The sequence below is a fragment of the Medicago truncatula genome, chromosome 8, assembly GCF_003473485.1.
Source record: "Medicago truncatula cultivar Jemalong A17 chromosome 8, MtrunA17r5.0-ANR, whole genome shotgun sequence".
In the NCBI taxonomy this organism is placed as follows: Eukaryota; Viridiplantae; Streptophyta; class Magnoliopsida; order Fabales; family Fabaceae; genus Medicago; species Medicago truncatula.
This window is the reverse complement of record NC_053049.1, coordinates 19,413,877-19,439,307: the sequence shown is the minus strand read 5'-3', so window position 1 is coordinate 19,439,307 and position 25,431 is coordinate 19,413,877. Positions and strand designations below refer to the sequence as shown.

General features: G+C 31.6%; 1 long non-coding RNA gene across 1 annotated transcript; it reads left to right on the top strand.

Moving 5' to 3' along the window:
- Positions 1 to 3,964: 3,964 nt before the first annotated feature.
- On the top strand, positions 3,965 to 5,565 carry LOC25502360 (uncharacterized). The gene is made up of 2 exons (XR_003007768.2): positions 3,965 to 5,098; positions 5,190 to 5,565. It is a non-coding gene; the product is annotated as an uncharacterized lncRNA (long non-coding RNA).
- Positions 5,566 to 25,431: the final 19,866 nt, after the last annotated feature.

Here is a 25,431-nt window from a genome sequence, read left to right as displayed (position 1 = left end):
TTTTCAATTTGGAAATAAGAACAAATTAGGGTTTCTATTTTTTTTTTGGTAGATTAGGGTTTCTAATTTTATTCCCCCAAATCTCGTTTAATTTCAATAATAATTTGTTATTTAATTTTTTTATAATTAAATATAATTTATAATTAAAATGACATGGAAATGAGGTGTTAAATAATAAGCGATGTAATCAATGACACGTAAGCTCCATGTCATTAATGAGCATGCCACATCATTCAGGGAGGGAGGGGGACCAAAAAATTTGTTCACTTTTTAAATAGGGGGGTGATCAAAAAACATGTTTTAGAAAAAGGGGTATCAAAAGTTAACAATTCAAAAATTGGGGGATCAAAATTAGATTTAAGCCAAATAAATATGATAAAATGAATAAAAATTTTATTTTAAATTTGATGCTTATATCTAATAAATGAATACTCGGGTTTCTCGTAGTTATTGTATAACATTTCAATACTCAATCAATATAGGTGACACTATTTATGGATATCATCATTTTTTTGATGTTATCAGTATATGTAATTCTATAGTATTTGTAATTCGTTATAATGTTCAAAGTTCGGAGGGAACCTATAATGAGTTTGAACATCATATTTGACTACGAAAAAAACCTAAAAGCTTAAGACATTAGATGTATTAGTCTTCCCACTTATATTTTGTTCAATATATACTATTTCATTCAATTTATAATTTTAACTTACACATGGTACATTAACATCTCTCCCTTAAGGGTATGTTTGTTTCTAGGGAAAGAAAGTGACGGGGGATAGAAAGTGAATGGAAAGAAGCATCTTCTTCTGTTTGGAACTCTCAAAACAGGTCAAGGAAAGAAAGAATTGAGTAGGACCCATACTAAAAACCTTTCCACCCACATTTGCACGGAAAGTTGAGAAACAACCTTATTTTGCTTGAAAAGTCCAAAATGCCCAAAGCCCCCAACTTTATTGCTTTTTTTACCTTTTATTGTACAATTTGTTGTCTCTTTCTTTTTAGTTTTTCCAATTCACTGTAGTCACATTAGCCACACTTTCCTTTTCATATAAACCATGGGCACACTTTTTTTATGATACATGTATTATGTAGAAATATATTCTATCTTTAAGGGTATTTATGTCAATTATTAAAAAATAGATCTTTCTTTCCTTTAACTTTCTATTCCACTTTCTCTTATACCAAACATCCAAAACAATCCTTTCACTTTCTACTCTTTTTCTTTCCTTATACAATCTTTCCTTTCTCTTTCTTTCCTTTAAGTTTCCTTTCATAACCAAACAAAGCCCAAATGTAAGACTCTCTGTATATCTGATCTGGTGTGATAGTCAAATGAGGTTAGAGGCACAACATGGTAAAAATGTGGGTTGGTGGCGGTTTCATATATAAATGTTTTGTTTGTTTTTTTCATGAGAAGATATAAAGTACTCCGTGATGAAAAAGAAATAAGAAAAAGAAATAAGATGAAAAAGGAATTTAAACATGAGAGAAAATATAAGAGAAAAACTATGGAGTGCGTGTTTTATCCGTGATGGTATAGAAAATAGAGTGAGTTGCATGTAATTATATAGATTTGTTAAAGGTGTTAGAGATTACTGAGTAATTATGTTACCAAAGTATTAGTCTCATTAAAAACATCAATTTAAAATGTCTAATAAACATGTATTTTGTAAACTCAGCATAACACATCTATATTTTTCCATTGTTATATCTCACCAAAAACCTAAAGTGAAGGAATTAGAAATAACAGAGGTTGAATAAAAAAACTGGCATGAAAGTGAACGACGAAGTAAAATTCAAGCCAAAAGAATTCAATGACACTCAGAAACTAACAAAATAAATCATCATAATATTAGGACTTATGTGAGAGTCTACAATTCATCACATTGGGCTAAGACTAAATACACAACTGAAATTGACATCACATCTTCTCCTGAAGTCTTAAAACATTAGATATATGTGTTACTTCACTTATATGTTTCTTAACATAAACTATTTCATACAAAGTGAAATTTTTACTAACACTTGACACAATATCTGTGTTCTGCCACCAAGAACTTCTCCCCCACAATGTTAAACATAAATAACATACCATCGTTGGACTCTCTGGAGGAGCCAGCACCGGTCGATCGACACATTTGAGAAGGAACAAACACACAAGTGAGAATGATACTGCATCTTCATCCAAAAATTTCATGCTTAAGTATTAGTTTTTTCTTTTTTCCGCTTATTAGTTAATAAACCTCCGTTGTTTTATCCCATGTTTGAATTTAACTGACACTAGATACATCATAATATTGTCTCCCTCAACTATGACGAAATTCTAGCCCGTGCTTAGCACGAGTGTCCATACTAGTTGATTATATTTGTATAATTTAGAGACAAAGTTGGAGAAAAGTGCGAGTTTAAGGACTTACAAAGAAGCCATTGAATTGAGAAGATTATGATGAATTATATATGGGTTCTTCGGATACAAAAGTTAGCACGCTGTAGCTTGGGAGAAAATTTGCACACCGAAGAATCATGGCGGGTGGGTATTAGCAATGTGCGATGATTGTTAACCCAAATTCTCATGGGTCTAGGTGCTCAAATCTAATGAATTAAAAAACCAAACCGAGGAAGACGAAGAGGATTGAAGGAAACCTGAAATCACTCACTTATTTTCTCTATGTTAAATTTTTTTCAATTTGGAAATAAGAACAAATTAGGGTTTCTAATTTTTTTTTTTGGTAGATTAGGGTTTCTAATTTTATGCCCCCAAATCTCGTTTAATTTCAATAATAATTTGTTATTTAATTTTTTTATAATTATAATATAATTTATAATTAAAATGACATGGAAATGAGGTGTTAAATAATAAGCCATATAATCAATGCCACGTAAGCTCCATGTCATTAATGAGCATGCCACATCATCCGAGGGGGGAGGGGGACCAAAAAATTTGTTCACTTTTTAAATAGGGGGGATCAAAAAACATGTTTTAGAAAAAGGGGTATCAAAAGTTAACAATTTCTAAAATAGGGGGATCAAAATTGGATTTAAGCCAAATAAATATGATATAATGAATAAAAATTTTATTTTAAATTTGATGCTTACCTAATAAATGAATACTCTGGTTTCTCGTAATTATTGTATAACATTTCAATACTCAATCGATATAGGTGACACTATTTATGGATATCATCATTTTCTTGATGTTATAGTATATGTAATTCTATTTTAAACACATATAAAACAAGGAAAATTCTACGGTGAAATCATGAGAATGACTTTTCTGGTGAATTTAACACTATAACATAAAAAATATAGTGAGTAGTTCCCCACAGTTTGTACAATGACATCAAAAGTTCAGTCCTCATAGTATCATCAATTCATCCGATTAACAAGACTACACTTAATCTAATTTTATCCTTCCTTGTTTTAAACGTAACACCCCAAAAAGTGTAACACTTAAGAGTATCACATAATATCATCAACTTTGTTTGCATTTTAAAGATTCCAATGATAAAATAGTACATGTAAGTCTAAGATGTTGCAAGCATTACTAGATGAATTACTATTGATCATTAATCAGTAATCAACAATTTAAAAATGAATCAAACATTAAAATCAAAATTAATTTTTTTTTTCAAAAAGTCAGTTTTCTGACTGGACCATAGAAGCTCCCATAAAACAATTATCTAAAATTAATTGAAAATTTTTACGAAAAAATATACAACAAAAGTAATTATTAACTAAAAAAATAATAAATTTCAATAAAATAATTTAGTAAAAATTAAAGTTAATTATTTGTTTTTTGATAAGGCAAGAGCAAATGACATAAAAAAAGAGTGGCTCCCAACTCTAATCTTGAGCCAAATGCTCATAAATATATTAAAAAAAAGGAAAAAATACATAATAAAAAACTGAGAGATATAAACCTAACCAATTTATCTATAAAATGGAGTTCTAACCAAATGGGTGATATGAAAATTAAAAACAACACAAATAAATTATAACAATTGCTATTCTAGCTCTTTGCATCGTTTCACCACCACCCAATTGTCAGTCCATACGATTAGTGTTTGTTTGAAACACCTTGTTTTTTTGTATATTTGATGTAGTTGTCATATAAACACATATATCATGGTTAAAATGGTATTAAAAGAACCAAATAAAAAATTTCAGGGTGAAAATATACAACAAATCTATAAAATCATATATACAAAAAGTAATTGAATCAATTACATATAAAAATGTAAGTTAACAACACATATGCTACAACATAAAAATAGCGACTATCAAGGAAGAAAAAGTGTCGGTGTAAGATCTTAGAGGAGTCAAAACAGGCTATTGGAAAAAGTGTCTCTCTTTGATTATCTTGCTTGCTTTATTTTGTTTAAACACTTTGCAAAAGATTTTTAGAGAAAGCCAACATAATTCAACCCTCCCCCATCCCACTATTGCGTTTTTTTCCACCTTTTATGTTAAGTTACGATATTTTGATAGATTTTTTTACGGAATATCTCCTAAATTTAGAAAAATCTATCTTTGTGATGGAAGCCACAATTCTAATATTTTTATCTAATCAATTTAGAAAAATTTGATCTACGAAATCGAACCACTGAAAATTATAATCTTTTTAGCTAATCAATTTAGAAAAAGAAATTGGTAACCATTTCAAGTCCTCGTATAGGATTTATAGTTTTTATTATTCTATAGAAATCGTGCACTTGAAGCATATCAGTCTCCCTTTTGTGTCATGTGAAAAGGTCATAAAATAATGGAAACATGGAAATAAGAATGAACTCTTCTAATTGGTAAGTTTTTTATATGACCTCTTTATTAAGCATTATACAGAGGCAAACAATATTTGTATGTACTTAAGAGACATTTAATAATAATTCCTATTTTAAGATTTTTTTTTCCCAACTCCATAAACCCTAAAACCTATTAAATGCATAAAAGGAGACGACACGGTTTATAAATTATAAAGTCATAAAACCATATTCTATTTCTCACATGCAAAGGCGAAAAAATATGACTCAAATTGTCAAGTTTGTTTATATTATAATTATCTTTCTCTCTTTATTTCATGCTGCAAGGAATGATGACTGTAAGCAATTTTTTGTCCTTTTCAAATTTACTTACTACATAATATTTATCACATTTTAATAAAATCTTTTTATTCTCTTTTTTCATTATAGACCATTTGAAATGTACGACTGATTATGATTGTAGAGAAGGGTTCTGCCCAGAAGGTTTAGCTCCAAAGTGTTTTGTTAGTTTTGCTTTAGCCCGCTTCCTCTCAGAAGGCAGATGTTTATGTATTTGAGTGATGAGCCCAATTGATTCTATTATAAAATGTCATTAGCTATCATTTAGTTATTATATTGGTGTTGAAGTTGATTATTTTTATTATTAGAATATGAATTCCTATCCACAGCCTCTTATGTAAAAAACAGGGTAAGACTGCGTACAATACACCAATAATGGTGGGATCCCTTCCCGGACCCCGCATATGCGGGAGCTTTAGTGCACCGGGTTGTCCTTTATGAATACCTATCAACAATTATCAACAAAGACAATGTTTAGTGTGACAACTTAACAAGTTAAAAAGTAAGATTCAATGTGTTTAGTTTGAATCTAGTTTGAAAATTGGGATGGATAATAATACTAATTGTGATTTACTCAAGATTTATATATTTAATGGAAATTAATAATGCCAAATTGTACAAGAAAACAAAAACAACGTACAATTTATAATGCATAAAAGTGTATGATTGAGTTTAAAACATTTTTAAATAAGTATTAACTTGAAATTTTAAGTGCTTAAAAATATAAAGTGAAATAAATGTAAATAACTTGAAAAGTAAATTGAAATGAAGTTTAAAGTGCATAAATGTAATGAATTTGCAAAGTAAATTACTCTGAAAAGTAAATTATAGAAAACAAAACCATAGAACACTAAAATTTCAAAAGAAGTAAATTACAATAACGATAAATTTACATCCAGACTTTTTTAGTGGAGAGAATTCTTTTTTTCTTTTGAAACTCAGAGTAAAAAATTTCTTTCAACAATATTTTCCAAAAATGATGACTAGAATAAATGCCACCTTTTCTAAATCATTTTTGAACAATGAGTTAAGCTCTCAATCCATGGACTTTGTAAAACAAGAGTCATTACATTAATATCTATTTATCTTAAATAATGTTATAAACAACAATACTAGTCGAAAATGAAAAGTAGCAAATGATTAATCACCCACTTAATATACATGTATTCATCGTCATTTTGTACTTATATATATATATATATATATATATATATATATATATATATATATATTCATCATCATAAATCATTAGTATCAACAATCGTGATCACCATAATCATCATCAAACATTTACGACAACAAAGAAGGGACATTCTTTCACTTAGCAAAAATAGCATTTTAGACGATTAATCATTTACACGTAGTTAATCAATGTATCAGGTATATATCAATCACCATCTCAACTATTATTCATCAACATATCATTATCATATAGTCATTTACGAGTTAACATAGCATGATTCATTATTTATCAATGTCCGTCTATTTTCATATTTCACAAAGTTCATCTATTTTCATTTATTTCCGATCCTATGTTTTCTTGTTAAAAGCCAAGTTAAACACATGTATACCTCTTAATTAAACTTCTAATAATCAAGTTTGGGGCTTTGGGATCCAAATACATGCTTTAATTACACTTACAAACACAAAAATTGAGGTTTAGACGCACATGGAAAAACACACGCGGTCGTGCGCTAAAAGATGAAGGTGAGAAAAACACAAGAAGTGGGGGGGGGGGGGGGGGGGGGGGGGGGGGGAGGGGGTTGAATTGTGTTAGCCTTTTTTGGTTTCTTTTTCTTTGGTTAAAGGAAGGCTGATCAGAATCTAAAGTACACCGACTCTGAAGCAGAGTCTGAGTGCAGCAAATAAGTACAAAACACAAAGATAGAGAAAACAGACGCACAACAATTTTATACTAGTTCCTCCTACAATCCAGGAGTAGTCCGTCCCCTTGCACTTCCAAGAGATTTCACTATAATCACAACTTATTACAAATGCTCAAGGACACATCCAAGAGACTTCCCTATACTCAAGTACAAATGCAAGAGAATTATACTTTCTCAAGCACAACTGCAAGAGACTTCTATGCTCTAGGAATCTCTACCTAAAGACTTCTTCTCTAGGACTATACCTAAAGACTTCCCTTGCTTAAGATCATAGCTTAAGACTTCCCTTTTGCTTAATCTTTCACTATAATCACAACTGATTACAAATGCTCAAGGACACATCCAAGATATTTCCCTATATTCAAGTACAAATGCAAGAGACTTATACTTGATCAAGCACAACTGCGAGAGACTTCTATGCTCTAGGAATCTCTACCTATAGACTTCTTCTCTAGGACTCTACCTAAAGACTTCCCTTGCTTAAGATCATAGCTTAAGACTTCCCTTTCGCTCAATCCCCATTGATTGAGACTCCTAAGTGCTCAAGGCTTTGACAAGAGACTTATATGCTCAAGCACGCAGGCAAGAGACTTTCTAAAGTGTTTGCCCCAACTACAAACACGTTAACTTGTTCTTACGCTTTTTCTAACTAGTAAGCGTAAACTGAACAAGTGAACAAACTCCCTAGGATTCCTAAGTGCTTTGAGAGAGTAATGACACAGTTGAATAACAGAGTCTTGTTACTTCTTCTTCTTCATGTCTTTAACTCCTTATATAGGTAGTGTTTTGAGAGACAGTGGATAAGAGTGCCAACGCAAATAGAGTCGTTAAGAAGCTTCAACCACGAACGTTGGCCCTTTGCCTGATATGGATAATCCCGTTGGAAAGCACTTTATGTAACACCCTAAACCCTTAAAGCGATAAATCACGCAAATAATACAAATCATACAAAGGATTTAGACGCTACTTCTTCTATAAGTCCAAACATGCATAAATAATCTTTTAATACATTGCAGCGAAATAATATCAAAATATATCATCAACAGATAATAAAATCTCTAAGTAGACATGCCACATATATCATAATACATCACCAAAATAAATCTCCAATCTCAACATACTGAGTGATAAATCTCATAAAGTCATAAAAACATAAACAACAGACAAACATACATCCTAATCAGAGTCTGACACACTAACACTCCAAAAGAAAAAGACGAGGTTGTTCCAAAGCTAGCATCCAACATACTCACAATCAAAGCAAAGAAACTAATCATGCACGCCGTCTACCCATCCATATGAATAAGGTAGGCGGTCAACCAAACGACCACTGGTGGTTAGATAACATTCCATAATTAAACTATAATCAAATGAAAGTAAAACGACGTCATTCATTTCAAATGATTAAATAACGCTTCACTAAATTATTCATAACCACCAACATCATTATTAAACATCAAGCATACAAGCATAATATTCATACATGTGCACTTACGCATCTTCACATATTCACCGAATGTTCACCAAGCACATAAATCACCAATGTTCACCAAACACGTAATCACCAAGCACATAGTCAAATATGACACATTTAATCAATTATCAAATGTATGCAATGCGGTAAGATACGACTCTATATGCATGTGGTACCGGTTGTCACCTCAAGATACAACTGTATCATAATCGTCATTATAAAAAAATCACAAAAAGTCATAATTCCCAATAATCACATATGACCCATAATCAAAAGTTGAAATTATTGCTTAATTGATGAAAGTAATCTACCCCCCATTTCTCTAGGTCTTGAATCCACTAGCTCAAGTTTCAATCTCCCCCTAGCTCTTCAAACCCCAAGCTTTCTCTATATTCCTCTTTTTTGCTCTTCTCTAAGTTTGTGATCTATTTCTCTCTCTCTACCTATTAAGTTTGTGAAATGAGATAATGAATGGTTTAACCTAGTTTTCTCATAAGAGTGATGCTTATATAGTCACCTCTTAATTGAGCTAGGTTTCTAATTGTCATAATGAGCTAAACATTCTTATTAACTAATTCTCAAAAGTTACTACTAACCTCTTTATTCAAATTTATTCATTACCAATATGTACCAAAATGAGACATTACACGCCATGACATTTAATCATCTCCCTCTTCACTTAAGTCAATGGGTTGTTCTCGACAGTTCCTGGGGGGCACCTGGTTTTGGTTGGGGACAATAATAACACGTCCTTCCGCTCCTTCTCATCTTGTTGAAATTGTACACGGGCACTTTGCTATGCTTTTTTGTCTGGATCCTTCGCATTCGATACAGTGTCATGTCACGGTGGTTTTTGCTCACCCTACTTTTTCAATTGAGCGTCACCCTGTTTCCGAGACATCTCTACACAATATAAAAATCAATGGTCAAAAGTTTCTATAATCCTAACAATTCTACCACAAATACCTAACAGTTTCAAAAAATTCTTAACAATTTCTACCACAATTCAATCAACTCTATTTTAATAAACATCTAACAATTCAATCAAATCATAAACATCTAACATCATATAATCATAAATCAACGTGAGTTAACTCACATTGACATAAGTCAGTTAGCGAGCGTGACTTAAGTCACGCTGCGTGAGTTAGGGGTATTTTGGGTAGCATAGCTGGAAATGAGCGAAATTTGATAGGATAAGAGCAATATTCTTGATATTAGCCCATCATCCCATTACAAAAGCACATAATTTAAGCGCCTTGCCATGTCGTGTGTGAAAATCTGTCGTGCACAGTAGCAATGCTCTTCCTTATAGGAAAAACCTTTCCCACTTACTCCATATATCCCCAAACCTATCCCTTTCCTTCAATCACTCGTTTCAATCTCTCCTCTTCACCTTCTCTTCTCACTCCATTTTCACCATGGGCGTAACACTAGGTCACTAACCACCGCCTCTGGTAATTTTGTTACCACTGATTCAGCTTTTGGTGACGCCGTTACCGTCAGTGTTGATTCATCCACTTCCTCTGGTCGTGCCGTAGCTGTTTCCCGCGATTCAAATTCTGTTAAAACTCGTAACCAATCTAAATCCAGAAAGAAGACTAATCTGAATGTTGAAAAGAAAAGAGCGGGTCAAGCTGTTCTGATGAATGTTGACGGTAACAGCGGTGATGAAGTTTCAAACTCTAAATTTCTTGGAGATCCGGTTCCCGATGAATAAGCTAAACAGTGCTGGCCAAAGCGGTATCTAGAGCAGGAAACTTTTTTTTTTATTGCATATGCATTTTAAAGAATTGTAGAATAATTGAAATTTGAATATGAAAGTGAGAATGTTCGGATGAATTGAACTGAATCTGTGTTAATGTAGATCCATGTATTGAATTTATCTTTAGGATCTAGTAAAGATGAAATAGATACCATGAATCACAAATACTCTTTGAATTAGGCATGTCAGTTGTCGGATACGGAGTGTCTGACACACCTATGACATGACACTAACACATGATTATATTAAATTATGTCATTTTCTAAAATTATTATTGTTGTTAGACGTGTCCGTGTCATGTCCGGCCATGTCTGAGTTTGTGATTCATAAATTAGATATGTTGATACCAAATGCAAGAATATTCTTTTCATAAGTATTCACTACCACAATTTTGGCTTTTAATAGCACAATTTTAATAGCGTTTCTAGATAAATGCTATTAAAAATGCAACTCACAGGCCTGTTATAGCACTTTGCAGAAAGCGCCAAGAATTTTTTTTAAAAAAATGGGTTAGATAGCTCTTTTCGACGAGTGTAACGCCCACTTTCGTTTAATTATTTATTTAATCGAGTTTAGGCAATTATATTATATCTATATAATATATGTGTGAGTTTTGTTGACTTAAGTTGATTTAGATGATTTGAATGATTTTGATGTGTTTTGATGATTTGATAAGATTATGAGACTTATTTTATTGTTAAATAAAATAAGATTTGATAAGAAAATAAAAATATTTAGTTGACGGCTGTTTTGAGATTTTAGAGAGTTTTGGGGGAGAAAGTGAGATAAGATAAGATTTTAGGAAGAGGTATATAAGAGATAGACCTAGTTTTAAGAAAAACAATTGCACGTACGACTGTTTTTGGAAAAGAAGGAAAACCAAGAGAAGAGCTAGAGAGAGGGCTGCGATTTCTTCAAACTAAGGTAAGGGTGAGAATAATAATTCAGTAATATTGATTGCTATAATTCTGATGATTAATTGATAAAGTTAGGATTGATTTAGAAAAGTTTTGAAATTAGGTCAAATCCCTAAAATTGATGATCAAACGGTAAAGCTGGATTAGATTGATGTAGAAACTGTCCTATAACCTTAGAATATGTTTAGGATGAATTCTGGAATTGAAATTAGGCTTAGAACCATGTGATTAGATGATTTTCGTAGAAAACTGCATTCTGCCCGAGCCTATGTTCATCGCTCGCCACAGCGAGCAACCCTACTCGCCATAGCGAGCATGACCAGAGAGCATGTCGAATTCTGAGTTTTCGACTTTTGATTTGAACCTTAGATGTCTTTGAGTACCCTTAGGTGTCTACTAAAGATTAGAGAATGATTTAGAACAAGATTGAACCTGGAACAACCTTAGTTGAGAATCTGGCTTGTACTCGCCATGGCGAGTAGATGCTCTCGCCTCGCGAGCACTTCCAGAACTGAGTGCATTTGAGGATTTTGAGACTTGAGTTGTTCGGATTGGTTAGGAAAGGGACTTTAGGTACTAATGAGACCTATTAAAGATATTGACTGAGAACTGTGAAGCTTTTATGAAATGTTAAGTGAATATAAAGTGAATTATGGATTGATTGCATTTACTTGAATTATTATTGAATGATCAAGAATTTGTTGAAAATGAATTGTTATTAAGCTTGATGTGATTTGATTATGCTGCGATTGTTATTTAACTAAGTTGCATGAGTCTGAATTAAGTTGATGATGAACCCCAAATTATTGGATGTATAAGTGATAAGTTGATTACGATGTTTTGTTGATAGAGTCCATGCATTAGCATACATTGAGCTTTGTCCTCACCACGATCGGAGCTTTGTCCTCCACACGATAGGAGCTTTGTCCTCCACACGATTAAAGTATATTAATACTATGATGACGATTGGTACCACATGCATATAAGTGTCTAAGTTGCATTGTCGCATTTGTCGAGTTTAAAGATGTTTATGTTGTAGATGATGATTGAAGTTGTGATTACTTTATAATTGTTTATCAAAGATGCAATGTTGATTAAGACTGATTATGATGTTAATTATGATTTCGAATTATATTGATTAATGTTATTGTGTTATGAAATCTCACCCCTTCTGCTTGAAAATGTTGCTCTTCGTATGAGTAACTTGCAGGTGATCGTGCTTAAGTGTGCAGTTTGCTGTCGTGAGTGGCCTTGCCTCACTGAGTCGTCTAGGTCGCTCTAATACGTAACGGGATGGGGTGTTTGTTATGCATGCTTCATTCTCTTACATGAACATTTATGTTATTTTTATAATGTTGATTAACTGTTGAAATATTTTGATGGGACCTACGTGCCAAAACGATTTATGGATTATGAAATAATTTCCGCTGCATTGTTTAAGTAATTTGTTGAAAGTTAAATTATTATTTAACTGATTTTGGATCATGTGGAATGTGATATCCCGTTTATGTTGTTTACTCTGATAAATGTTTAGAAATTTTCATATTGGGAAAAACGAGGTGTTACAACGAGCGCTATTATTTTTGTTTGCACTAATAGCATTTTTTAGCAAACGTTATTGTTGGAGAGGGTATAGATAGCGCTTTTCGCAAACGCTTACTTTGGGCTTTATGAAAATTAAAATAGGGCGGATGATTTTTTTCATTTTCGCGCACGAAACCAAAAAGCAATGTATTACACACTCTTCCCGTAATCCACCGTCCCAAACACTCTCTCTCCTTAATCTGAAAAGCTTCCACCGTCCCAAACACACTCTCTCTCTCTCGAAACCACCGTCCTTCAATCCACCGCATAACAACTTACCTATTTGCCTTCGAATCATTGGATTTCGTCTTTTCCTAAATCATAATAAAATACAATTAGTAGGTGACAATGGTGAAAGATTATCAAATCAATGTTCTATAGATTCTACATAATGTGCTTTATGCTAGTGTTAATAAGCTGTTGCTGCATTCTAGGTTCTTTTAATTCTTATTTAACCGTTACAATCTAATGAATTTATCAATAAAGTAACCCTTAGTTATTTACTCTTTTTTAATCATTCTCAAATTATGGATTCATCATAGCAGCTGAATACAATTATGGTTGGATATTCAAGAGTTTCCGCATTTAATTTTTATACCAAACGTCGTTAAGATAAAATTACAAGAGTTCTGTAATAAAAATATAACAATAAATTCTAAGAGTTCACTTCAAAGTAGGACATTATAGTGATTAAAATACTCTGGTCATTAATTTGATGCTAAGAAAGAAACAATTCCACCATGTGACTATTACTGTGACACTCTCTATCTTTTGCCGTGCTATACATTTGCTAAATTTCGACCAGGTTTAATTTCATCTTTAGACACATTTATCAACCATACTTATTTTTCAATTTTACATTTATTTTTCAAGTTTTCATCCCTTCTCATTTCATTACAAATTTGCAATTCAGAGAACAAGGACATTCTTAGTGAGACTTCCTCAACAATTTCTTCTGATACTGAAGTAAATGGATGATCAGAGCTGAACACAAATATTGGTAACACTGAAAAACCAGAGCTGAAGTTGCTATCCGGTTCGAAGATGGTTACAGTGAGTTTTATTTACCTTGCATCTGAAAACAATCACTTGAATACTATATGATTTCGTCCTTGTTTTGATATGATATATTCGTTGTTTATTTTAATAGAGATGGGCGGTGGATAATATATCTTTAGAGAAATGTGCTCTTTTTTGCCCCTCTATCTTTACGGAAATATGCTCTTTCGCCCTCTTATCTTTACAAAAAGTTGCAATTATGGCCCCCTGTTTTGGGACACGTGATGTCTTCTCAGCAACTTTGCAATGTTTTGTAAGTTTAAGGGGTAAAATTTTTATTTTTTTGTTAGGGGGCCAAAATCGCAACTTTTTAAAAGTTAAATGCCTTTAAGCCTAAAATATTAGAGAAAGTATGCATTTGTTTTTATACTATTTTTTTATTCATCATATCGAATGTACAATATCTATGACAATTTTCATAAAGAAAATTCTAAAAAAGACAATAGAAATGGTTGTGTGATATATGCCATCCTTTTATTGGTAAATTCAGGTTAGAAATAAAAAGGCAGAGAATTTCCTTTTATTACTGAAGCAATGAGAGAAGTTGTGTTGCTATTTCTCTTTAACCCAAAACATGGTTCCACATGAGTATTATGTGGAACTTTTTCGTGAGGAAGAGGAAGAAGAGGATGATAATACCGGGCCTTGAGAGAACAACGGTGAAGAAATATTTGAAGTTTGAAAAGTCCTTGATATAGGTTACGGTGATCCAAAAAAGGAAGAAAAATATGGGTTATACTTTAAGGTGAACTACGTTCAACTTTTTTATCTATTTTTTTGTGTTCTGCTACCTTAACTTATTCATTTTTACATTGCATATTAGGTTTTTATGAAGGGTTATGGCTCTTATTAAAATTCTTGCCTAGTGTATGTTTCCGCTTAATTTTAAATAGAGCTGTGTGTTCTTGAATATAATTGTTTTTGCCCCAAATGAATAGTAGTTTTGATGTAAATGATACTGATCATTCTTGGTTGGTTTTGCAATGTCTAATCATTCAAACGATTTTCCGTCTTCATTTCAGATAACTTGGATAGTTTAATGCTTTGTGTGATTTAAATAATTTATATGAAACAATAATTCCAAAGAAAGGATAAAGGATTTTGTGGTTAAAGGCTTTGAGTTGAACATTTTACCATTGCCGGCCGGTAATATGCTATATCAGAAACTTCAAAGCTATTATTTAACTTCATAAACTTGTCACTTTATTTAGAGATGTGAAGATTTCTATATAATTATTAGCATCCTTATAATTTAGATAAGCATGGTTTTTTGTTCCTTTCAAATTTGTTAACTATTCTTGTCAATTGTCATGTAGGGAGTTGGAGATGTAGTATCCAATTGAACTCCTTGTCGAGGAATTAGTGGCTTCAACCGTTTTATGAACAAAAGGATCCTTAGCAATATGAAAAGACAAACAACTAGCTATTTTATGCATATTATTCATTACCTACGGCCCAAATTCACATCGATGGAAAACATGGTTGATCTTCTAAAGTTTTTAGATGACTTTCTTGTAAGATATGCATTGAATCGCTTCGTTCAATTGAACTATCAGATGAACTATCAGATGACTTTGATAGTTCATTGAACCAAACGACCTAATGCATATCTTACAAGAAAGTCATCATAAAACTTTAGATGATCGACCACGTTTTCCATCAATGTGAATTTGGGTCGTAGGTAATGAACAATATATATATATGCATAAATCAGCTAGTTTTTTTTTTTTTTTTTTTTTTTCATCTTGTAAAGGATCCTCTTTGTTCCTAAAACGGTTGAAGCCACTAATTCCTCGACAATGAAGTCCACCGCATACTACATATGGAACTCCCTATGTGACAATTGACAAGAATAGTTTACAAATTTGAAAGGAAAAAAACGCTTATCTAAATTATGCAGTTTTGATAATATATTGAAATCTTCACATCTCTAAATCAAGTGATAAGTTTATGAAGTTAAATAATAACTTTGAAATTTTGTGATATAGCATATAGCATATTACCGGCAATGGTAAGATGTTCAACTTGAAGCCTTTAACCACAAAATTCTTTATCCTCTCCTTGCAATTACTGTTTCATAGAAATTCTTTAAATCACACAAGTTTAAATGAACAAAATGTCAATAATGTGCACCACAAATGAGAATTTGAAGATACAACTAATAAAATTAGATATTGAGGACAAAAAAATAGCATTAAACTATCCAAGTTAACTGAAATGAAGTATGCAAATCATTTCAATGATTATACATTGCAAAACCAACCAAGAATGATCAATATCAATTACATCAAAACTACAAATCATTTGGGACAAAAGCAATTATATTTAAGAACATACATTTCTATTTAAAATTAAGCGGAAACATAGACTAGGCAGTATAATGTATTTTTTTGAAAATTTGTTCTTCACCTTAAACCAACGATAGGCTCCCAAGAATCCAATCACAACAATAACCCTTCCAAAAACCTAACATGCAATGTAAAAATGAATAAGTTATTGTAGTAGGGCACAAAAAAATAGATAAAAAAGTCGAACGTAGTTCACCTTAACAGTATAACCCATGTTTGTCTTACTTTTTTGGATCATCGTAACATATATTAAGGACTTTTGAAACTTCAAATATTTCTTCATCGTTGTTCCCTTCTGGCTCGGTATTATCATCCTCTTCTTCCTCTTCCTGACGAAAAAGTTCCACATAATACTCATGTGGAACCAAGTTTTGAGTTAAAGAGAAATAGCAGCACAACTTCTCCCATTCCTTCAATGATAAAAGGAAATTCTATGCCTTTTCATTTCTAACCTGAATTTACCAATAAAAGAATGGCATATATCACACAACCATTTCAATTACACATGAAAATTAGTAGTATTGCAAGTGTGTTATTTTAGAGCATCTAAAATGGAATTCTATGGTATTTTTAAGATTTCTTTTATGAAAATTGTCAAAGATATTGTATATTTGATATGATGAATGAAAAAGTAGTGTATAAACAAATGCATTCATTTTCAAAACTTTAGGCTTAAAGGCATTTGTGACCCCTTAACTTTTAACAAGTTTCAATTTTGGCCTTAAACAAAAAAAAAACTATTTTACCCTTTAAATTTAGAAAACGTTACAAAGCTGTTGAGAAGACGCCACATGTACCAAAACAGGGGGTCATAATTGCAAATATTTGTAATAATAAGGGGCAAAAAAGCATATTTTTCTTAAGTTAGAGCGTCAAAATAGCATATTTCTCTAATCACAACCTTTTTTATTAGCGGACCAAAATCAGAACTTTTTAAAAGTTAAGGGGTCCAAAATGCGCTTAAACCTTATTTTAACAACTCTTTATTTTTTAAGTGTAGCATAAGGATCCGACTAAGACAGTAATTAACATGCATGAATACAAAACAGAATAACACACAATTACCTCGGTCTCAGGATGGTTTACTTAAAGAATCATACATGCATGTTCATTCATATCCACTGCCCATCTCTATTAAAATAACAACGAATAATATTATATCAAAACTAGGACGAAAACATATGGTATTCGAATGATTGTTTTCAAAGGCAAGGTAAATAAAACTCACTGTAAAGAATGTCACTAAGAATGTCCTTGTTTTCTGAATTGCAAATTTATAATGAAATGAGAAGGGATGAAAATTTGAAAAATAAATGTAAAATTGAAAAATAAGTATGGTAAATAAATGTGTCTGAAGATGAAATTAAACCTGGTCAAAGCTCAAGAACATCCATTTCTATTTGAAATTAAGCGGAAACATATACTAGGCAGTATAACGTATTTTTTTAAAAATTTGTTCTTCACCTTAAACCATCGGTAGGCTCCCAAGAATCCAATCACATCCATAATTCTTGCAAAAAACCTAACATGTAGTGTAAAAACCGAGCCACTCAGACGCATATTGATGAACGATTCCTCACATCCAATAAAAATCTGGAATCTCAGCTGCTTATGATGCAAATGCGGCTGGACAATTATGACCAACTACAGGCAAACATACCCACATATCCAACGCGCAAGCCCAAGCTTCCTGATCCACAAATGAATCTTCTCAAAATCACTGACAAACAAATACCACTGTAGGTTCTACACATTTCACTCCACCATCACCATTTCTCAATTTTTCCATCGCCACACCTTCACCTATTAACAACACTGCATCTATACTGCTATCATCACCTTTTACTTCCACACAACAGCTCATTTTCATCCAAGCTACAAGACTTCATACAAAACAATCTCCGTCACCGCCGCCTTATTTCCTCACTGCAGATCAACAAATCACTCCCAAACCTCATTTTAAAACCTCAACAACCAAGCGCGGACCTTTCTTTCATTTCACCCACAGTTTTCACCCCATTTTGAACCCCAAAACTTGAGCTAGCACCATTTGACGGTAAATACCCTTTTGCATGGCTCTTTTAAGTCGAACTATTTTTTATCTTCTAGCAAATACCACCTGAAAGTCGCTTATTGATGTCCTCCTTTTATATGAAAGAGGATGCTTTAATTTCCCTTATCATTTATATTAATTTCTTCTTGTGAGACCCAAGTGAGGGCTTGTACGAGAAATGGATACAATGTAATAAAGAGTGTTGTGAGAATATGTGATAAATAATTTTAAAGATGAGAGAGAGAGTCTTCTCATCGAATACATTTTCTACTATTCTGAGGAAGTTTGGGATTCACTCTCTTTTACAAGTTACCTTTCTTCATCGATTGAATATATTTTCTACTATTTATCTCTTTCTCTAATTAATTCGGATTTTGAAATTCTTGGGTCCCATCACATTTGTTTGCAAAGAGTAGAAAATTTCATTGTACTTTTCATATAATTTTCTGCCCTTTGCATTGTGGTAATACAAAGAAACTGATACGCCTTTTAGATTTTAGTTACGCCACTAACATGTACCAAAACTATTTTAAAGATGATCAGCGATTCAGCATAGTCGACATGAGAATTAATTTTCCATCCATTTTCGACAAGTTGCACATTATGTTCATCACCGTATAGTAATATCTTAATAGCAATACTTAAGAGAGCACATTAGTCGACATGATGTCTTCTTATGGTCGATTTGTAGAGAATCAAGCTGAACACAACCAAATAGTCAATATAATAGCTTCTAGAGAGTCGTCACCAGATAGCACACAACATAGCCTTCTGGGACAATGTCATGGAGAAATATGCAGGATTACTGCAGATCCTTCAATTTAATCTCCTACTTGTATCTTCTAATTCTAAGTTCAATGGGAAACAAAAACATACTATCTTCACCAAAGGAAGTGCCTCATGGTATCTCCAATCAGCTTAGCAGAATCCTTTTGAAGAAAATACAGGAAAATTTCCAAAATGGAATGAAACTTTACTAAATTTTTGAGTTTGGAGTTTAAATTTGATTATTCCACTTAACTACTGGAAGAAAAGTATTGGACTCTAACTTCCCTATCGATTAATCAAGAAAATCACACTTGTTGATGAAAAATATAATATATAAAATAAAATCATTTTTTGCGGCTAAATAGCTAGAGGTGGAGATAAATAAAAACGGAAAATTAAATCAACAGATGATGGAAAGAACGAAAGGTTATATAAAATAATATATGATTAGGAAGTATATTAGGTACCGTTTGGCCAGACTTTTTTTCGGTCTAAAAGCTACTTTAAAACAAAGTTAAAATAAAGCTCTTTAAGATAAAGGTTAAAGCTGTTTGGTTTCTTTATTTTTTTGTAGTTCTAAAGTTATTTTTGAGTTAAAAGCTGTTTGGCAAAATATTGTACAAAACTTTGAATTTATTATTTTTTGGTGGTGTCTGGGGTTCGAACCCGGGACCTTGCATATATTTATGCATTGTCTATAAATAAAAGTTTTTTGAATTCATTATGAATTAACATAATAAATAAAAAAATGTCTAAAATATTTTTTGAAGTGAAAAAATATTTAAAATATAAAAGATATATTTTTACCAATACTATATTTACTCAATGACGTTTATTTTGTGTAACATGAATACAAATTTGTATCATCATATAAACGACTTGTTAAATATTTGAATAGGAGAAATAATTTAAGGAGGCTAAAATAATAACATAAATAATATCAAAGTAGTTTGGAAAATTAAAAACAATAATCATTTTTTTTTTAAAGACATAAATCATCACAAACTCAAACATTTCTACTCTCCATCAACGCAACTCCTATTTGATTTCTAACTTTATTCATGTAGCCTCCATCTTGCACTCTTCTTGGATTATATGAACTGATTTCTTCATTTATATTGCTTTCTTCGTCACGCTCAATCATATCTATAATATGTATATGTGTGTATATATAATGAGAATAATTGGTTTTTTCTTTTCCAATTATACTCTATAACAAATTTTGTTATAACAAATTTTGTTATAAGAATACCATATTTTTAGTATTGGTCAAAAAGATAAGAATTTATATATATAATATTATATTTGTTACATTGCTGGTGTCATTGAAAAAGATATGTTTAGTTTTTTTTAATAAGAAAAAGATATGCATAGTTTGTTACAATACAAATGTGTAAATTATATATAAGTATAATTTTTTTAGGCAACTACACTTGTACTTTTAATTAAAATCAAAATTTTATAAAAATAATTATACGCATTACACAACACCAACAAAAATTATACGCATTAGCATAAAATAAAAAAAAAACAGAAAGAGGAACATAAAGTATTACTCTAAACACTAATGTGTTTGTGTATTTCCGTGGTTGAAGAAAGGTAATAAAAATATTCGGTGTCATTCATTGACAGCGTGAATACAAATATTTGCGTGGTTGTGATGATCAAAAGATATTGAAATTAATATATAAGTGATAAAAAGATAATAAAATTCCTTAAAAAAATAGATAATAAACTTAAATGGAACCTCATTAAAAAATTAAATGGACCGGTTAAAAGAAATAAAATAAAATAAAATGGAAGAAAAAAGCATATTGAAAAAATAAAACAAAAGGTTGCCGGCGGGAGTTGAAGAGAGGTGCTTGTGAAATAAATTGGGGGAGAAATAGTTTTTTGAAGTAGCATTCAACAACTTTTGATTAAAGCTCATTCCATTCAATTTTATGCATTCTAAAAAAAGCACTTTTTTTCGAAGGTACTTTATTGATATTGTGTTTGGCCTAGCTTCTCCTTAAAAACGTAGAAAAGCTGAAAAAAAGCCGGGCCAAACGGTACTTAGACCATATACAATGGGGAGTCCTTCCCCTGTTAAGCACCATGTAAATAGGCACCCCTTTGTGACACCAATGAATATGGTGCTTATGAAGGTGGGTGCTTGTATAGGCACCTCTCTCTCCTATTACTCATGGATCCCACATGTACAATTAATTCTATTTTTTTTTATATATTTAATTATTGTATTATTTTGATATTAAAAAATAATTATACAATAGTTGTAAATAATAGTTGAATTTTTTCTAAAAAAAAAATAGTTGAATTTAAATTTGCTTGTAGCATAGTGTTGGAAATTATAGTTGACATTTCTTGTATTCAATTACTCCTTAAAAAAAATCTGTACTTAAAAAAAATGTGTGTTTTTTTAATAATTTAATTATAATTAAAATATTTCAATATTTTAAAATTATATAATTATGAATGAGTATAAAAATTATTGTTAAAATGTAATGATATAGAGTTATTGCTGGGACTCAATTAATAATTATTTTGAGGTGCTAGGTTGGAGAGATTTGATGCTTATTACGTATTAATTATAAAACGAATGACGTGTACGGTTGGGACCCATTTAAGCACCCAAATAGGATGCTGCATTGTGGATGGTCTTAATATAGTAGTTAAGGTAACAAACTCATGGCAGCATTAATTTGAGAATTAAGAGACTGATGACTTGAGTTGAGAATTGAGAAAGGTTGATGAGCAGCCGTAGCGATTCCAAAACCCTATGAATTAGGGTTGTTTTATATTCCATGCACAAGAACATACAATAATTTTGGGCCTTTTTATTATTTTCGGTGAAGAATTTGGTCCCTGAACATATACTTTAGAAATTGCTCTTTTAACTTCGAAAATTGTTTTTTAACACCCAAAAATATCAAAATATCCACCACAACACTTAATTGTCGTTCATCTTCAACGGAAGTTTACTATCGTTAACGTGCATACCAACGACAATTAACTTTCACCGTGGTAGAACAACATCTTGAGATAATTGTTGTTTTTATCAGCAACACTTTCATTCAATCATTAACACATTAATTTAATATATTGTAACAAAAAATCTATCTTTTATAGTTGTATCTAGACAAATTAAATTAATTTTTCAAATAAGTGATTCTTATCTATACTATATACGAAGAAAATAACCCTTTTCAACTCTTTTGGCTGTCTTTTTCTCTTTCAAAAAATACCCTCAATTTTCAGTACAAATAACACATGTAAAAAATAGATAAGAGTAAATTCAAATATTAAAATAAAGTGTAACAAACAGGACATGAGTATATATATGTCCAGTTTTTTTTTCTTTCTTTTATCATTTAAAAAGTGTAACAAACTCGATGAGTATATCGTTTAGCTATTGAGTTTCAGCATTGGAAGCTTATCTTTTAATTACCTTGGTGCACCTATTTTCAAAGGGAGAGCCAAAGCTTCCTACTTTCAGCCTATTGCAGATAAGATCAAAAATAAACTCTCTGCATGGAAAGTCTCTTTGTTATCTATTGCAGGTAGAGTCTAACTTGTTAAATCAGTGGTTACTATTATGCTTCTCCAAACAATGTCTATTTACTCCTGGCCTGTTTCTCTGATCAAAGATATAGAAAAATGGATTAAAAACTTTATTTGGAGTGGTGATGTCTCTAAAAGGAAGTTGATTACAGTTGCTTGGGAGAAAGTGTGCTCTAACTATGATGAAGATGGCTTAGGAATAAGATCTCTATTGTGTCTAAACGAAGCTACCATCCTTAAGATTTGCTGGGAGCTTCTTCATTCTGAGGAAAAATGGGCTAGCCTGCTGAGAGATAGAGTTCTGAGAACAAACAGCTGTGTTTCTCATCATATCTTCTCATCTATTTGGAGTGGCATAAAAAATGAATACAAAACTGTCATGGATAACTCAAACTGGCTTTTAGGTAATGGTCACAAAATCAAGTTTTGGGTACACAACTGGTGTGGAGTGGTGCATGCTGATCACTTTCATTTGACTGCAAACATTATGAATCAGCTTCCCCAAAAGGTTAGTAACTACATCACAAATTCTCAGTGGAATATTAGTGAGGAGTTCATTCATTACTTCGCAAACCTGATGAATCTTGTCTCTCAAGTTACCCTCCCTTTAATTGACAAAAATGATGAACTAATTTGGAACCAAACTGCTTCTGGAAATCCATCTCTGAAAGAAGCTTTCTTGTTTAAGCAACCTTATAAAGGTCTCCTTTTTGTTATATACTAACCAAAATTGTTACTTATCATAATGTTGAATGTTTATTGAATTAATATTTAATATTGACTAACCGAAATACACTGAAATGGTTGGATCTTTATAATATTACACTTTAAAAGGAAAACTATGAAAGTGTGTTTAGACATTATTAAGCAGAATTTGTTGATTAGATTTCATCGGCAATTCTGCTAAGTTATTAAGCAGAATGAATATCTTCTGATGTTGAGATGGCATTGAACATATTTATGAGAAGTATACACTCATATTAACCGTTGATACTCACTCCAATTAAAAATTACATATAAAAAACTTTGTGGTCAAAAATCCACATATTTATCTGTTATACCTTTCTCTCTTGAAAGAATGCAACCAGGGGCGGATCCAGACATTCGATATCATTTGGAAATTATGAGTTGTTATAAGGGAAAATGGGTATAATGTATTAAAAAGTGTTGTGAGAATATGTGATAAATAATGAGAGAGTCTCTTCTTTGTCCACAAGGAACTTGAAATGGTTGTGAGGAAGTTTGAGATTCATCCTCTTTTACAAGTTTTTTTCCTTCATATGTTGAATACATCTATTTGCAAAGAGTTCTAAAATGCAGGTTGTTATAAGAAAGAAAAAAAATGTTTCCTCTGCTCGCAATTCTCATACTTTTCTTAAATTTTTCAGCTGTGTTCACTATTTTTTCTGTCTGAAAGTGTATTTCGAAAATCATATGTGGTTTTAAAAAATCGTGGGATGAGTAAAATTGGATCCACGATATAAATATTTGAGTTTCAGCTCATTGTATCGAATCCTATGACGATATTCTCATTAATCATGAATTGTATAAGATAATAATATCAACATCCTCACATATTAATTACATAGAATCTATAGTCACAATTCAAATCAATTCACCAATTGTGTACTTCACACACAATTCACAGCAAGTACCATTATTTGGAAAAGATAATGTATGAACATTGTAATTGAAAATAAGAAAGGTTTATGTTCAATCCAGCTTCTTTAATAAATATGCAACTTATACTTCTTTTGTCAATGGCATGATCCAGACACTATATAAATCAGCAATCAAGCTTTGATTATTTTGTACACAGGCTCAGTTTTTTGATCCTTCAGATTTATAGCCACTTCTTGTCCATAAGTCTTGGCCTTCATCGCCACTCTCCTCTTAATTGATTCTTCAACTTCAGGATATGTTAGCAATTCCATCAACCTATCCTTGTCCTGCAAAATCACCGCGGAAAAAGAAATTTGATCATGCGATAAATCCAGGACAACCATATATCACAAAAATGAAACCATAAACAGTGTTATCAATCACAGATTGAATTTGATTATTTCACTGAACTACTGGAAGAAGATTATGGGACTCTAAGTGACTTACAGATTAATCAAAGAAATCACACTTGTATGAAAAATATAATATAAGAGAAAAAAAATCATTCGTTGCTGCTGAATTCCTAGCGGTGGAGATAAATAAAAAAAACAAAACAAAAATCAACAGATGATGGAAAGAACGAAAGGTTATGCAAAATCACATCTGATTAAGAAGTGAAAAGGCATGTTAATTGAACAAACTCATGGCATCTTAAATTTGAGAATTAAGAAACTGATTGACTTCTTAAACTTGAGAGTTAAGAGACTGAATGACTTGAGTTGAGAATTGAGAAAGTTTGATAAGCAGCCACAATGATTTCAAAACCATATGAATTAGGGTTCTGGTATTTCCCATGACATGTGCTAGAGCATATATACTAGTATAATTATGGGCTCTTTTATTTATTTGAGGGAAGATTTGGGCCCTTAAAAAAATACTTTAGAAAATTGCTCTTTTAACACCCCAAAAATATCAAAATAGCCACCGCGACAGTGAATTGTCGTTCACCTTCAACAACAGTTTACTGCCGTTGCATACGCCGTAGTTAACTTTCGTTGGAAGCAGCGACACAATTGCTGTTTTTTATCACTAATACTTTCATTCAATCATTCACACATTCATTCAATTTATTCTCTAATTATGAAAATTATTGATCACTAAAAACACAATTTTACTCATCTTAATCATTTGATAACTAAACATAATCTTATCGTTTTATGTCTTTTGTAACAAAAAACAAATCCTGTTTTGATAAGAGAAAAAATAACTGTCAAAAGATTGTGATTTTGTAACAAAAAATTTCATTTTACTACGA